The sequence below is a fragment of the Cherax quadricarinatus genome, chromosome 9 (assembly GCF_038502225.1).
Source record: "Cherax quadricarinatus isolate ZL_2023a chromosome 9, ASM3850222v1, whole genome shotgun sequence".
NCBI lineage: Eukaryota > Metazoa > Arthropoda > Malacostraca > Decapoda > Parastacidae > Cherax > Cherax quadricarinatus.
In genome coordinates, this window is record NC_091300.1 from 22,775,888 (window position 1) to 22,790,400 (window position 14,513).

A 14,513-nucleotide genomic window follows, 5' to 3' on the forward strand; every position below is an offset into this window, starting at 1 on the left:
GCAGTAGTCAGTTAACTAGCTTGTGGTTCCCTAGTGCAGTAATCAGTTAACTAGCTTGTGTTTCCGTAGTGCAGTAGTCAGTTAACTGGCTTGTGTTTCCGTAGTGCAGTAGTCACTTAACTAGCTTGCAGTTCCGTAGTGCAGTAATCAGTTAACTAACTTGTGGTTCCGTAGTGCAGTAATCAGTTAACTAACTTGTGGTTCCGTAGTGCAGTAGTCAGTTAACTAACTTGTGGTTCCGTAGTGCAGTAATCAGTTAACTAACTTGTGGCTCTGTAGTGCAGTAGTCAGTTAAGTAGCTTGTGGTTCCGTAGTGCAGTAGTCAGTTAAGTAGCTTGTGTTTCCGTAGTGCAGTAGTCAGTTAACTAGCTTGTGGTTCCGTAGTGCAGTAGTCAGTTAACTAGCTTGTGGTTCCGTAGTGCAGTGATCAGCTAGCTTGTGGCTCCGTAGTGCAGTAGTCAGTTAACTGGCTTGTGTTTCCGTAGTGCAGTAGTCACTTAACTAGCTTGCAGTTCCGTAGTGCAGTAATCAGTTAACTAACTTGTGGTTCCGTAGTGCAGTAATCAGTTAACTAACTTGTGGTTCCGTAGTGCAGTAGTCAGTTAACTAACTTGTGGTTCCGTAGTGCAGTAATCAGTTAACTAACTTGTGGCTCTGTAGTGCAGTAGTCAGTTAAGTAGCTTGTGGTTCCGTAGTGCAGTAGTCAGTTAAGTAGCTTGTGGTTCCGTAGTGTAGTTGTCAGTTAAGTAGCTTGTGGTTCCGTAGTGCAGTAGTCAGTTAACTAGCTTGTGGTTCCGTAGTGCAGTAGTCAGTTAACTAGCCTGTGGTTCCGTAGTGCAGTAGTCAGTTAACTAGCTTGTGGTTCCATAGTGCAATAGTCAGTTAACTAGCTTGTTGTTCCGTAGTGAAGTGGTCAGTTAACTAGCTTGTGGTTCCGTAGTGCAATAGTCAGTTAACTAGCTTGTGGTTCCGTAGTGCAGTAGTCAGTTAACTAGCTTGTGGTTCTGTAGTGCAGTAGTCAGTTAACTAGCTTGTGGTTCCCTAGTGCAGTAGTCAGTTAAGTAGCTTGTGTTTCCGTAGTGCAGTAGTCACTTAACTAGCTTGTGGTTCCGTAGTGCAATAGTCAGTTAACTAGCTTGTGGTTCCGTAGTGCAGTAGTCAGTTAACTAGCTTGTGGTTCCGTAGTGCAGTGATCAGCTAGCTTGTGGCTCCGTAGTGCAGTAGTCAGTTAACTAGCTTGTGGTTCCCTAGTGCAGTAATCAGTTAACTAGCTTGTGTTTCCGTAGTGCAGTAGTCAGTTAACTGGCTTGTGTTTCCGTAGTGCAGTAGTCACTTAACTAGCTTGCAGTTCCGTAGTGCAGTAATCAGTTAACTAACTTGTGGTTCCGTAGTGCAGTAATCAGTTAACTAACTTGTGGTTCCGTAGTGCAGTAGTCAGTTAACTAACTTGTGGTTCCGTAGTGCAGTAATCAGTTAACTAACTTGTGGCTCTGTAGTGCAGTAGTCAGTTAAGTAGCTTGTGGTTCCGTAGTGCAGTAGTCAGTTAAGTAGCTTGTGGTTCCGTAGTGTAGTTGTCAGTTAAGTAGCTTGTGGTTCCGTAGTGCAGTAGTCAGTTAACTAGCTTGTGGTTCCGTAGTGCAGTAGTCAGTTAACTAGCTTGTGGTTCCGTAGTGCAGTAGTCAGTTAACTAGCTTGTGGTTCCATAGTGCAATAGTCAGTTAACTAGCTTGTTGTTCCGTAGTGAAGTGGTCAGTTAACTAGCTTGTGGTTCCGTAGTGCAATAGTCAGTTAACTAGCTTGTGGTTCCGTAGTGCAGTAGTCAGTTAACTAGCTTGTGGTTCTGTAGTGCAGTAGTCAGTTAACTAGCTTGTGGTTCCCTAGTGCAGTAGTCAGTTAATTAGCTTGTGGTTCCATAGTGCAATAGTCAGTTAACTAGCTTGTTGTTCCGTAGTGAAGTGGTCAGTTAAGTAGCTTGTGGTTCCGTAGTGTAGTTGTCAGTTAAGTAGCTTGTGGTTCCGTAGTGCAGTAGTCAGTTAACTAGCTTGTGGTTCCGTAGTGCAGTAGTCAGTTAACTAGCTTGTGGTTCCGTAGTGCAGTAGTCAGCTAACTAGCTTGTGGTTCCGTAGTGCAATAGTCAGTTAACTAGCTTGTTGTTCCGTAGTGAAGTGGTCAGTTAACTAGCTTGTGGTTCCATAGTGCAATAGTCAGTTAACTAGCTTGTGGTTCCGTAGTGCAGTAGTCAGTTAACTAGCTTGTAGTTCCGTAGTGCAGTAGTCAGTTAACTAGCTTGTGGTTCTGTAGTGCAGTAGTCAGTTAACTGGCTTGTGTTTCCGTAGTGCAGTAGTCAGTTAAGTAGCTTGTGGTTCCGTAGTGCAGTAGTCAGTTAACTAGCTTGTGGCTCCGTAGTGCAGTAGTCAGTTAACTAACTTGTGGTTCCGTAGTGCAATAGTCAGTTAACTAGCTTGTGGCTCCGTAGTGCAGTAGTCAGTTAACTAACTTGTTTTTCCGTAGTGCAGTAGTAAGTTAACTAACTTGTGGTTAAGTAGTGCAGTAGTAAGTTACCTAACTTGTGGTTCCGTAGTGCAGTAATAAGTTAACTAACTTGTGGTTCCGCAGTGCAGTAGTCAGTTAACTAACTTGTGGTTCCGTAGTGCAATAGTCAGTTAACTAGCTTGTGGTTCCGTAGTGCAGTAATCAGTTAACTAACTTGTGGTTCCATAGTGCAATAATCAGTTAAGCAGCTTGTGGTTCCGTAGTGCAGTAGTCAGTTAACTAACTTGTGGTTCCGTAGTGCAATAGTCAGTTAACTAGCTTGTGGTTCCGTAGTGCAGTAATCAGTTAACTAACTTGTGGCTCCGTAGTGCAATAATCAGTTAAGTAGCTTGTGGTTCCGTAGTGCAGTAGTCAGTTAACTAACTTGTGGCTCCGTAGTGCAATAATCAGTTAAGTAGCTTGTGGTTCCGTAGTGCAATAGTCAGTTAACTAGCTTGTGGTTCCGTAGTGCAGTAATCAGTTAACTAACTTGTGGTTCCGTAGTGCAGTAGTCATTTAACTAGCTTGTGGTTCCGTAGTGCAGTAGTCAGTTAACTAACTTGTGGTTCCGTAGTGCAATAGTCAGTTAACTAACTTGTGGTTCCGTAGTGCAATAGTCAGTTAAGTAGCTTGTGGTTCCGTAGTGCAGTAGTCAGTTAACTAACTTGTGGTTCCGTAATGCAATAGTCAGTTAAGTAGCTTGTGGTTCCGTAGTGCAGTAGTCAGTTAAGTGGCTTGTGGTTCCGTAGTGCAGTAGTCAGTTAACTAACTTGTGGTTCCGTAGTGCAGTAGTCAGTTAAGTAGCTTGTGGTTCCGTAGTGCAGTAGTCAGTTAACTAGCTTGTGGTTTTGTAGTGCAGTAGTCAGCTAGCTTGCAGTTCCGTAGTGCAGTAGTCAGTTAACTAGCTTGTGGTTCCTTAGTGCAGTAATGAGTTAATTAACTTGTGGTTCCGTAGTGCAGTAGTCAGTTAACTAACTTGTGATTCCGTAGTGCAGTAGTCAGTTAATTAACTTTTGGTTCCGTAGTGCAGTAGTCAGTTAACTAACTTGTGGTTCCGTAGTGCAGTAGTCAGTTAATTAACTTGTGGTTCCGTAGTGCAGTAGTCAGTTAACTAACTTGTGGTTCCGTAGTGCAGTAGTCAGTTAATTAACTTGTGGTTCCGTAGTGCAGTAGTCAGTTAAGTAGCTTGTGGTTCCGTAGTGCAGTAGTCAGTTAACTAACTTGTGGTTCCGTAGTGCAGTAGTCAGTTAACTAACTTGTGGTTCCGTAGTGCAGTAGTCAGTTAACTAGCTTGTGGTTCCGTAATGCAGTAGTCAACTAGCTTCCAGTTCCGTAGTGCAGTAATCAGTTAAATAACTTGTGGTTCCGTAGTGCAGTAGTCAGTTAATTAACTTGTGGTTCCGTAGTGCAGTAGTCAGTTAACTAACTTGTGGTTCCGTAGTGCAGTAGTCAGTTAACTAACTTGTGGTTCCGTAGTGCAGTAGACGGTTAACTAGCTTGTGGTTCCGTAGTGCAATAGTCAGTTAACTAGCTTGTGGTTCCGTAGTGCAGTAGTCAGTTAACTAGCTTGTGGTTCCGTAGTGCAGTGATCAGCTAGCTTGTGGCTCCGTAGTGCGGTAGTCAGTTAACTAGCTTGTGGTTCCCTAGTGCAGTAATCAGTTAACTAGCTTGTGTTTCCGTAGTGCAGTAGTCAGTTAACTGGCTTGTGTTTCCGTAGTGCAGTAGTCACTTAACTAGCTTGCAGTTCCGTAGTGCAGTAATCAGTTAACTAACTTGTGGTTCCGTAGTGCAGTAATCAGTTAACTAACTTGTGGTTCCGTAGTGCAGTAGTCAGTTAACTAACTTGTGGTTCCGTAGTGCAGTAATCAGTTAACTAATTTGTGGCTCCGTAGTGCAGTAGTCAGTTAAGTAGCTTGTGGTTCCGTAGTGCAGTAGTCAGTTAAGTAGCTTGTGGTTCCGTAGTGTAGTTGTCAGTTAAGTAGCTTGTGGTTCCGTAGTGCAGTAGTCAGTTAACTAGCTTGTGGTTCCGTAGTGCAGTAGTCAGTTAACTAGCTTGTGGTTCCGTAGTGCAGTAGTCAGTTAACTAGCTTGTGGTTCCATAGTGCAATAGTCAGTTAACTAGCTTGTTGTTCCGTAGTGAAGTGGTCAGTTAACTAGCTTGTGGTTCCGTAGTGCAATAGTCAGTTAACTAGCTTGTGGTTCCGTAGTGCAGTAGTCAGTTAACTAGCTTGTGGTTCTGTAGTGCAGTAGTCAGTTAACTAGCTTGTGGTTCCGTAGTGCAGTAGTCAGTTAATTAGCTTGTGGTTCCATAGTGCAATAGTCAGTTAACTAGCTTGTTGTTCCGTAGTGAAGTGGTCAGTTAACTAGCTTGTGGTTCCGTTGTGCAATAGTCAGTTAACTAGCTTGTAGTTCCGTAGTGCAGTAGCCAGTTAACTAGCTTGTGGTTCTGTAGTGCAGTAGTCAGTTAACTAGCTTGTGGTTCCGTAGTGTAGTAGTCAGTTAACTAGCTTGTGGTTCCGTAGTGCAGTAGTCAGTTAACTAGCTTGTGGTTCCGTAGTGCAATAGTCAGTTAACTAACTTGTGGTTCCGTAGTGCAGTAGTCAGTTAACTAGCTTGTGGTTCTGTAGTGCAATAGTCAGTTAACTAGCTTGTGGTTCCGTAGTGAAGTGGTCAGTTAACTAGCTTGTGGTTCCGTAGTGCAATAGTCAGTTAACTAGCTTGTGGTTCCGTAGTGCAGTAGTCAGTTAACTAGCTTGTGGTTCCGTAGTGCAGTAGTCAGTTAACTAGCTTGTGGTTCCGTAGTGCAGTAGTCAGTTAACTAACTTGTGGTTCCATAGTGCAATAGTCAGTTAGCTAGCTTGTGGTTCCGTCGTGCAGTAGTCAGTTAACTAGCTTGTGGTTCCGTAGTGCAGTAGTCAGTTAACTAGCTTGTAGTTCCGTAGTGCAGTAGTCAGTTAACTAGCTTGTGGTTCCGTAGTGCAGTAGTCAGTTAACTAACTTGTGGTTCCATAGTGCAATAGTCAGTTAGCTAGCTTGTGGTTCCGTAGTGCAGTAGTCAGTTAACTAGCTTGTGGTTCCGTAGTGCAGTAGTCAGTTAACTAGCTTGTGGTTCCGTAGTGCAATAGTCAGTTAACTAGCTTGTGGTTTCGTAGTGAAGTGGTCAGTTAACTAGCTTGTGGTTCCGTAGTGCAATAGTCAGTTAACTAGCTTGTGGTTCCGTAGTGCAGTAGTCAGTTAACTAGCTTGTGGTTCCGTAGTGCAGTAGTCAGTTAACTAGCTTGTGGTTCCGTAGTGCAGTAGTCAGTTAACTAACTTGTGGTTCCGTAGTGCAATAGTCAGTTAGCTAGCTTGTGGTTCCGTAGTGCTGTAGTCAGTTAACTAGCTTGTGGTTCCGTAGTGCAGTAGTCAGTTAACTAGCTTGTGGTTCCGTAGTGCAGTAGTCAGTTAACTAGCTTGTGGTTCCGTAGTGCAGTAGTCAGTTAACTAACTTGTGGTTCCATAGTGCAATAGTCAGTTAGCTAGCTTGTGGTTCCGTAGTGCAGTAGTCAGTTAACTAGCTTGTGGTTCCGTAGTGCAGTAGTCAGTTAACTAGCTTGTGGTTCCGTAGTGCAGTAGTCAGTTAACTAGCTTGTGGTTCCGTAGTACAGTAGTCAGTTAACTAACTTGTGGTTCCGTAGTGCAATAGTCAGTTAGCTAGCTTGTGGTTCCGTAGTGCAGTAGTTAGTTAACTAGCTTGTGGTTCCGTAGTGAAGTGGTCAGTTAACTAGCTTGTGGTTCCGTAGTGCAGTAGTCAGTTAACTAACTTGTGGTTCCGTAGTGCAATAGTCAGTTAACTAGCTTGTGGTTCCGTAGTGAAGTGGTCAGTTAACAAGCTCTTACATTATTTCAAGAAAAAATTAAACTTATTAAGCTTAAGAAGTGATAAACGAATAATTTCTCCAATGAGGCTTTTGATTACATTGTTTATACTAGTGTGTGTGTGGTGTTAGCGTGAGGTGGACCAATGGTGGCGGTCATTGTTTATACTAGTGTGTGTGTGGTGTTAGCGTGAGGTGGACCAATGGTGGCGATCATTGTTTATACTATTGTGTGTGTGGTGTTAGCGTGTGGTGGACCAATGGTGGGGGTCATTGTTTATACTAGTGTGTGTGGTGTTAGCTCGAGGTGGACCAATGGTGACGGTCATTGTTTATACTAGCGTGTGTGTGTTGTTAGCGTTAGATGGACCAATGGTGGCGGTCATTGTTTATGATAGTGTGTGTGTGGTATTAGCGTGAGGTGGAGCAATGGTGGCGATCAGTACCAGTGTAAATACAGTTTAGGAGTTCAGTGAGGAGCGTCTCTCCTCACACTAACCCTCCACACCTCCAGGTATGGCAAGAGGACAACTGAAGGATGTGCGGTGATAGCGGTTCCCACCTCTTCTTTCTTCTGTCTCAAATTCAAATTCAAATTCATTTATTTTTTTGCAGGTAGTACATCCTTCTCCATCTCTTCCCTTCCCTTTCTTTCCACACCCCATCTTTCTTTCCATTGTCTTTTATACTTCTTCGTCGTTGCCTCATTTCTATATTTGCACAGACCTCAGTCACACGTGTGCAAAGAAGAGAGAGGAAATGTGAATGTTCAAGGAGCTGCCTGAGTGTTGCCCGCATGTTCACTCTGGCTCTTAACTTGTTGATCTGAGAAAGCGGAACTACTACCCTCTTTATTGTATTAAACTTAATTACCTCCCATTCAAGGCGCTGTATGACCCTCCTTCCGTGTGTGTTTAGCACTCACATAAATCTAATAACTTTTATGTGATGACCTGAGCCACAATAACCTTGTTCTAGTTCACACTGTAAATATGAACATAATAGCCAGTCTTTGTCCACCCAATCAATATCTATGATATATTTACTTATTTTTTCCGAGTATCTTTATTGTTGTGATCATGTTTCCTCTGGTGTTTCGCCTCGGAGGGCCCCACTCCACAAAGGGGGCAGTAAAGCAACAGCAAAGAACTACAGACCGATAGCGCTAACGTCCCATATCATAAAAATCTTTGAAAGGGTTCTAGGAAGCAAGACCGCCACCCATCTAGATACCCATCAGTTACACAACCCAGGGCAACATGGGTTTAGAGCAGGTCGCTCCTGTCTGTCCCAGCTACTGGACCACTATGACAAGGTCCTGGATGCTCTAGAAGACAAACAGAATGCTGATGTAATATACACAGACTTTGCAAAAGCCTTTGACAAGTGTGACCATGGCGTAGCAGCGCACAAAATGCGTGATAAAGGAATAACAGGAAAAGTTCGTAGATGAAGCTATAATTTCCTAATAGAACACAAAGGGCAGTAGTCAACAGAGTAAAGTCTGAGGCGGCTACGGTGAAAAGCTCTGTTACACAAGGCACAGTACTCGCTCCCATCTTGTTCCTCATCCTCATATCTGACATAGACAAGGATGTCAGCCACAGCACCGTGTCTTCCTTTGCAGATGACACCCGAATCTGCATGACAGTGTCCTCCATTGAAGACACTGCAAGACTCCAGGGGGACATCAACCAAATCTTTAAATGGGCTGCAGAAAACAATATGAAGTTCAATGATGAGAAATTTCAATTACTCCGATATGGAAAACGTGACGAAATTAAAACTTCATCGGAGTATAAAACAAATTCCAACCACACAATAGATCGAAAAACTGATGTCTAAGACCTGGGAGTGATCATGTCAGAAGATCTCTCCTTCAAAGATCATAACATCGTATCAATCGCATCTGCTAGAAAAATGACAGGATGGATAATGAGAACCTTCAAAACTAGGGATGCCAAGCCCATGATGACACTCTTCAGGTCGCTTGTTCTTTCTAGGCTGGAATATTACTGCACACTAACAGCACCTTTCAAGGCAGGGGAAACTGCTGACCTAGAAAATGTACAGAGAACCTTCACGGCTCACATAACTGCGATAAAATACCTCAGTTACTGGGAACGCTTGAAGTTCCTGAACCTGTACTCCCTAGAATGCAGGAGGGAGAGATACATGATTACATACACTTGAAAAATTCTAGAGGGATTAGTACCAAACTTGCACACGAAAATCACTCCCTATGAAAGCAAAAGACTCGGCAGACGATGCAACATCCCCCCAGTGAAAAGCAGGGGTGTCACTAACACGATAAAAGACAACACAATAAGTGTCCGGGGCCCAAGACTATTCAACTGCCTCCCAGCATACATAAGGGGGATTACCAATAGACCCCTGGCTGACTTCAAGCAGGCACTGGACAAGCACCTAAAGTCAGTACCTGACCAGCCGGGCTGGGGTTTCTTACGTCGGGTTGCGTGCGGCCAACAGTAACAGCCTGGGTGATCAGGCCCTGATCCACCATGAGGCCTGGTCACAGTTTCAGCGCCTCCTCCCGCCTCTTACTTTAATAATATAATATAATTATTTCTACAAGTACATGTACAGGCCTAGCTGACATCAGTAACCTGCCACTATATAGAAAGCCACTTGTTATGCAGAGCATTTCAGGCAAATTAGGTAATTTTTTTTCCCAGGATGCGACTCACACCCGTGGGTACCTATTTTACTGATGGGTTAATGAAGACAGCAGGTGCCTTGAAGAAACACGTCCTAATGTTTCCTGCCGGAAACTGTGTGCCAGACCTCAGTGTGTGAGCTAATTGCGCTAGCGACTGAATACGGGATTACTGTTTTTTATCATTTGGGCTGTAGCATACGTACTCTTGAAGCTGTATATTAAATTTGCACTACTTCCTCATCCAACTTACCCCAATTACGAACTACCCTCAACTAAGAAGTTCATAAAAAACATCTACTTGCATGACTACCATTGAACTCTAAATACTGACAAGACCTTCTACATGATGTCTGGCAACAGAACTGCAAATGTCCAACTAAATATAATGAGTGACAGGTCTCGCGTTGTAAGATAAAACAAGGGAAAATTCTTAGGTCTGTACCTTGACAGCAACTTGAAATTCAATACCCTTATCCAGCACATAACAAAGGTTTCGATAACAGTAGATATCCTCTCTAAGATAAGTTACTTTTGTGCCTCCAACAGCACTACTTCGTACTACTCTCTATCCTTAACTTATCTGTGGTATTTATGCTTGGGATATGCTATAGCAAATTGCCTAAAGCCAAAAATAACGAAACATGAAGCGGCTGTACGAACGATTACACTATACACAAATAACCGTCGTTCCAGTCACGGTATTGTGCCTTTTTTGTTATTTAACGATTATACTATTCAGTGCCAGACAACACACTCCTTCAAAAGTTTAAACTTATTCACTATACATAATATTTTATACTACTATGCATACTATTTATACAGAACAATCAATACAAATATAAACCCAGCTCTGAAACTCTTCGTAGAAGGCATAATACCATACAGCAATCTGATACCTCCCGTCTTCGACTCTTAACTAAAAAATGCGCATGAAAGGTCTTGAAATCTGGAACTCTCTGCTTGAAGACCCGTCAAGGGAGGTTCCTTGACGTTGGTGAGGGGTTCTTGATCTAGGGAATTGGATCTGTGCTCCGGTTTCCTGAATTGAGCCTGAATACCTTCCATTCCCTCCCCATGCGCTGTATAATCCTACGGGTTTAGTGCTTCCCTGTGATTATAATAATCTGCCTGAAGACTTCAAATGTTCCCTGGCTGCCGTCCACTGCCAAGCTACTGTCAACAGGCATCTCTCACCTTGATGTGATCTTGGCAGCACTATATTATGGTAAATCCTGAAACCTGTTGTTTTCATCCAGTCTTATCAATGTTCTTGTTTCGGCTTTTTCTAAAAACTCTCATATATTGTAAGATAGGCCTATACTATCTCATTATATTTTGTATTGTAAGTCACTGTTACCAGTCATCCTGCTAAACTAGACAATTATTTTATATTATTTTTTATGAATTAACCCGCAACTTGTATATATTTTTAACTGCCTACTAATGCCAAAATAAAATGAAAAAAAAAAAAAAGTATATATATATATATAACAGTTTTAAGTACAGTATAGTATAGTTTAAGTTTTGCCCGAGATGCTGTGCCTTCTGTGATCCTTCAGACTATTGCATGTCTTGAGCATTAATATTGAAATATGGATGAGTATTTGTATTTGACTCATATTTGTAATAATCACTACAAACATATTATAACAAATTGTTTTACAAAAAATTAACTAACAGCTTAATGTCAAAGATTGCAAACTCTAGCATTCTTGTAAACCAAATTAATAATCGTCCAGTAAATTTTAACGCTGCCCAACATGCTTTGATCAGTCAGGGGTTTTCTTTGACGTATGTCAGTCATGTCAGCTATTCCTAAATCAATTCCATTTTGCATTTTGTAGAAATGAAGATTATCAATATCATTATCATCTACGACTAGACTTGACTTAAGAAATCGTAATGACACGATTGCAAATAAACCATACCCCCGGCCGGGATTGAACCCGCGGTCATAGAGTCTCAAAACTCCAGCCCGTCGCGTTAGCCACTAGACCAGCTAGCCACAATAAGATTCATCCAACTAGGTATATTTCTACAGAGGTGCCTGTGCTAACCTTCCTATGGTGTAGAAATATACCTAGTTGGATGAATCTTATTGTGGCTAGCTGGTCTAGTGGCTAACGCGACGGGCTGGAGTTTTGAGACTCTATGACCGCGGGTTCAATCCCGGCCGGGGGTATGGTTTATCTACGACTAATCTGTCTCTTCAGCTTGCCCCTGTGTTTCTCTCTGGTTTTCTTAATTCAGTCAGTCTGCTTTGTCAGTTCCTCGTAAAACTTTGTGGGTCGAAATCCTGTGTATGATTGCGTGTATGTTTCCTTATCGATCTGAGGAAATGGTATGGTGATACCGACAAGATGTGGAAAAATACACTATTTGTCTGTCCTTGCCTGCTCAGTTAACCTTGAAGTACTTCGTGTGTTGTGATAATGTCTTCTCTTAATCTTTGCTTTTGCAGCGATGCTAGATCTAGTTCAGGAGGTCTTTCTTCTTATCTCCTGCCTTGTAATTCCGGTACCTGTCTGGAGGCAGATCTCTGAACTTTCTCAGGCTTATGTCCCTCACTTCTGAGGACCAGTCTGGTTTCGTGTGTGGGGGGAAGGGATGGGGAAAGGGGCGTGCATATGTTCTCGGCAGTGTGTTTTTGGAACAGCTCCTGGCCCCGGCATCTTAACACCACAGCACCCACCTCCAAGACCACATCCATTACTGCCACCAGTATAACACTACCAACACTACTACTACCATCTCCAGTGTAACCATGACCACCATCACGTCAGCATCATCACTACCCTGAGACCACAATGCCCTCACCTCCCACCACCTACCAAATATGCCTCCACACGCACTGGAAATTTATGTTTGGAGTTACTAAAGTATTTTCTTAAGAACTTAAAAGGAGCATGACCCTTCCCGCTTCAACGAACACTCCCTCACCCTCACAACTGACCCTGTGACCTGACCTCAACATACCTAGACCACAAAGACTGACCCCCAAGAGTCTGGCCACAAAGACTGACCCCAAGAGTCTGGCCACAGAGACTCACCCCCAGTGTCTGGTCACAAAGACTGACCCCAAGAGTCTGGCCACAAAGGCTGATCCCAAGAATCTGGCCACAAAGACTGACCCTAAGAGTCTGGTCACAAAGACTGACCCCAAGAGTCTGGTCACAAAGGCCGACCCCAAGAATCTGGCCACAAAGACTGACCCCAAATTGTAATCCCAACTAGACGACCTCTGAGGTCTTTCCCAGACCAGAAAAGAACTGATCCAGACAGTTAGGGCTGACAAAATTTGGAGGGTAATTCCCCTTATCCCCAACATGGGGGGAATTATCATTCATAGAGTGGATAATTATCATTCATAACGTGGATAATTATTCATAACGTGGATAATAATCATTCATAACATGGATAATTATCATTCATAACGTGGATAATTATGCATAACGTGGGAGTCCCAAATGATGACCAGGGGTTATATTTCTATACTTAGGAAGGTGACTTGGTGCTGGTAACGGTTTCTTGATCCAAGGAATTATTACCACCCATCTCTTCCCTGATCAAACCCGATTACCTTTCTTACCTCCACTAGATTTCTATGTCAATATTGATGACCACTCATCATAGTGGTGGTGATGCTGGAGATGGTGGTGGTGATGCTGGTGGTGATGCTGAGCTTGGTCTTGCTGTGGATGGTGATGCTGGAAATGATAGTGGTGATGCTGGAAATGATAGTGGTGATGCTGGGGTTGGTGGTAATGCTAGGGGGGGGTGCTGTTGGTAATGCTGGGGGGGGTGCTGGTGGTAATGCTGGTGGTAATGCTGGAGATGGTGATAAGTGATGAGAAAACATTTATATATCATCAGGTCATTTGCCAGGGAAAATTTTATTTCACAGAATTACGTAAATTTCAATTCTCTCCCTCTCTTTCTCTCCCATCTCTTCACTCCTACAAGTAGACTTGCACTTCCTCCTCACGTCGTTAGTCTACAACATATGCATACAGCATCATCTAACTCTCCATATCTGCACAAGCTACTGTACATTGATTCACTTCATCAGTTCACATGGCTGACCAGACTTTTAGCTTCGCAGATGCAGCTAATGTTCGTATTTCTTTCTTATGCTGAAAATTTTAAATTCTCGAAGCGATCTTGGTATGAACTATAATAGCGAAAAATCATATAAAGTATTGGAACAATGCGATCATTGGCCGATTAAGACAGATTTTGGAGAGACAGCATGGAGACGAGATTCTTGTATTCCAGTTGGTATGTGGTAGTCATTGTTCACCGTAGCTGAGCCACATGGCGCACGCACGGAGTTGTGTTCTGACTAGGTTAGGCGAGAAGAAACTGGTAAGAAGAAAGCTGCCAAGAAGAAACATGTATCACACGTTTCGATCCATACCAAACATGAGAACTCTGGTTTGGCAGGATTGAAATACCTGATCAATCACAAGCAAAAATTAACACTATTTTCACAATTTTTAGTTTCTCCCTTTATCCCTGAAAAAAAATATTAACATTTAAAAATATTCGTGGTAAACATCCACGTAGGAAAGTGCAAAAACTCAACAGATGGTGGTTTGAAAATGGAGCATCAATTTGTAGCAAATGACTTAAGGTCGACAGGTCGGGTGAAAGTGGCGGCCAAGACGCCTTTATGATCGCTGGGGATGAACCTGCCTTTCTGAGCTGGTGCAATTAGTGCCTGGGTGGTGGGAGGGTGAGCACTGCTTGCTACCTTCACGATTTATGAGCCACAAGTAACGCAATCCTGACTCCACCACCTCCACCTCATAGATGGAGTGAGAGGCCTCCATTGCCTCCACTTCGTGGATGGAGTGAGAGGCCTTCATTACCTCCATTTCATGGATGGAGAGGCCTCCATGTGATGGAAAGATGGAGTAAGGACCTCAGGTGAGGGAAGGATGGAGTGAGGACCTCAGGTGAGGGTAGGATGGAGTGAGGACCTCAGGTGAGGGTAGGATGGAGTGAAGACCTCAGGTGAGGGTAAGACGAAGGACCTCATGTGAGGGTAGGACGAACCTCATGTGAGGGTAGGACGAAGGACCTCATGTGAGGGTAAGACGAAGGGCCTCATGTGAGGGTAGGACGAAGGGCCTCATGTGAGGGTAGGACGAAGGGCCTTATGTGAGGGTAGGACGAAGGGCCTCATGTGAGGGTAGGACGAATGGCCTCATGTTAGGGTAGGACGAAGGGCCTCATGTGAGGGTAGAACGAAGGGCCTCATGTGAGGGTAGGACGAAGGGCCTCATGTGAGGGTAGGACGAAGGGCCTCATGTGAGGGTAGGATGGTGTGACAAATCTCCAAGACAATTAAACAAGGAAACTGCATAACAAATGAATGCTTAATTTTCTCCTAGATAAATGTTATGAAATGGAAGAGTGCAAACAGAACCAATGGTGTTGTA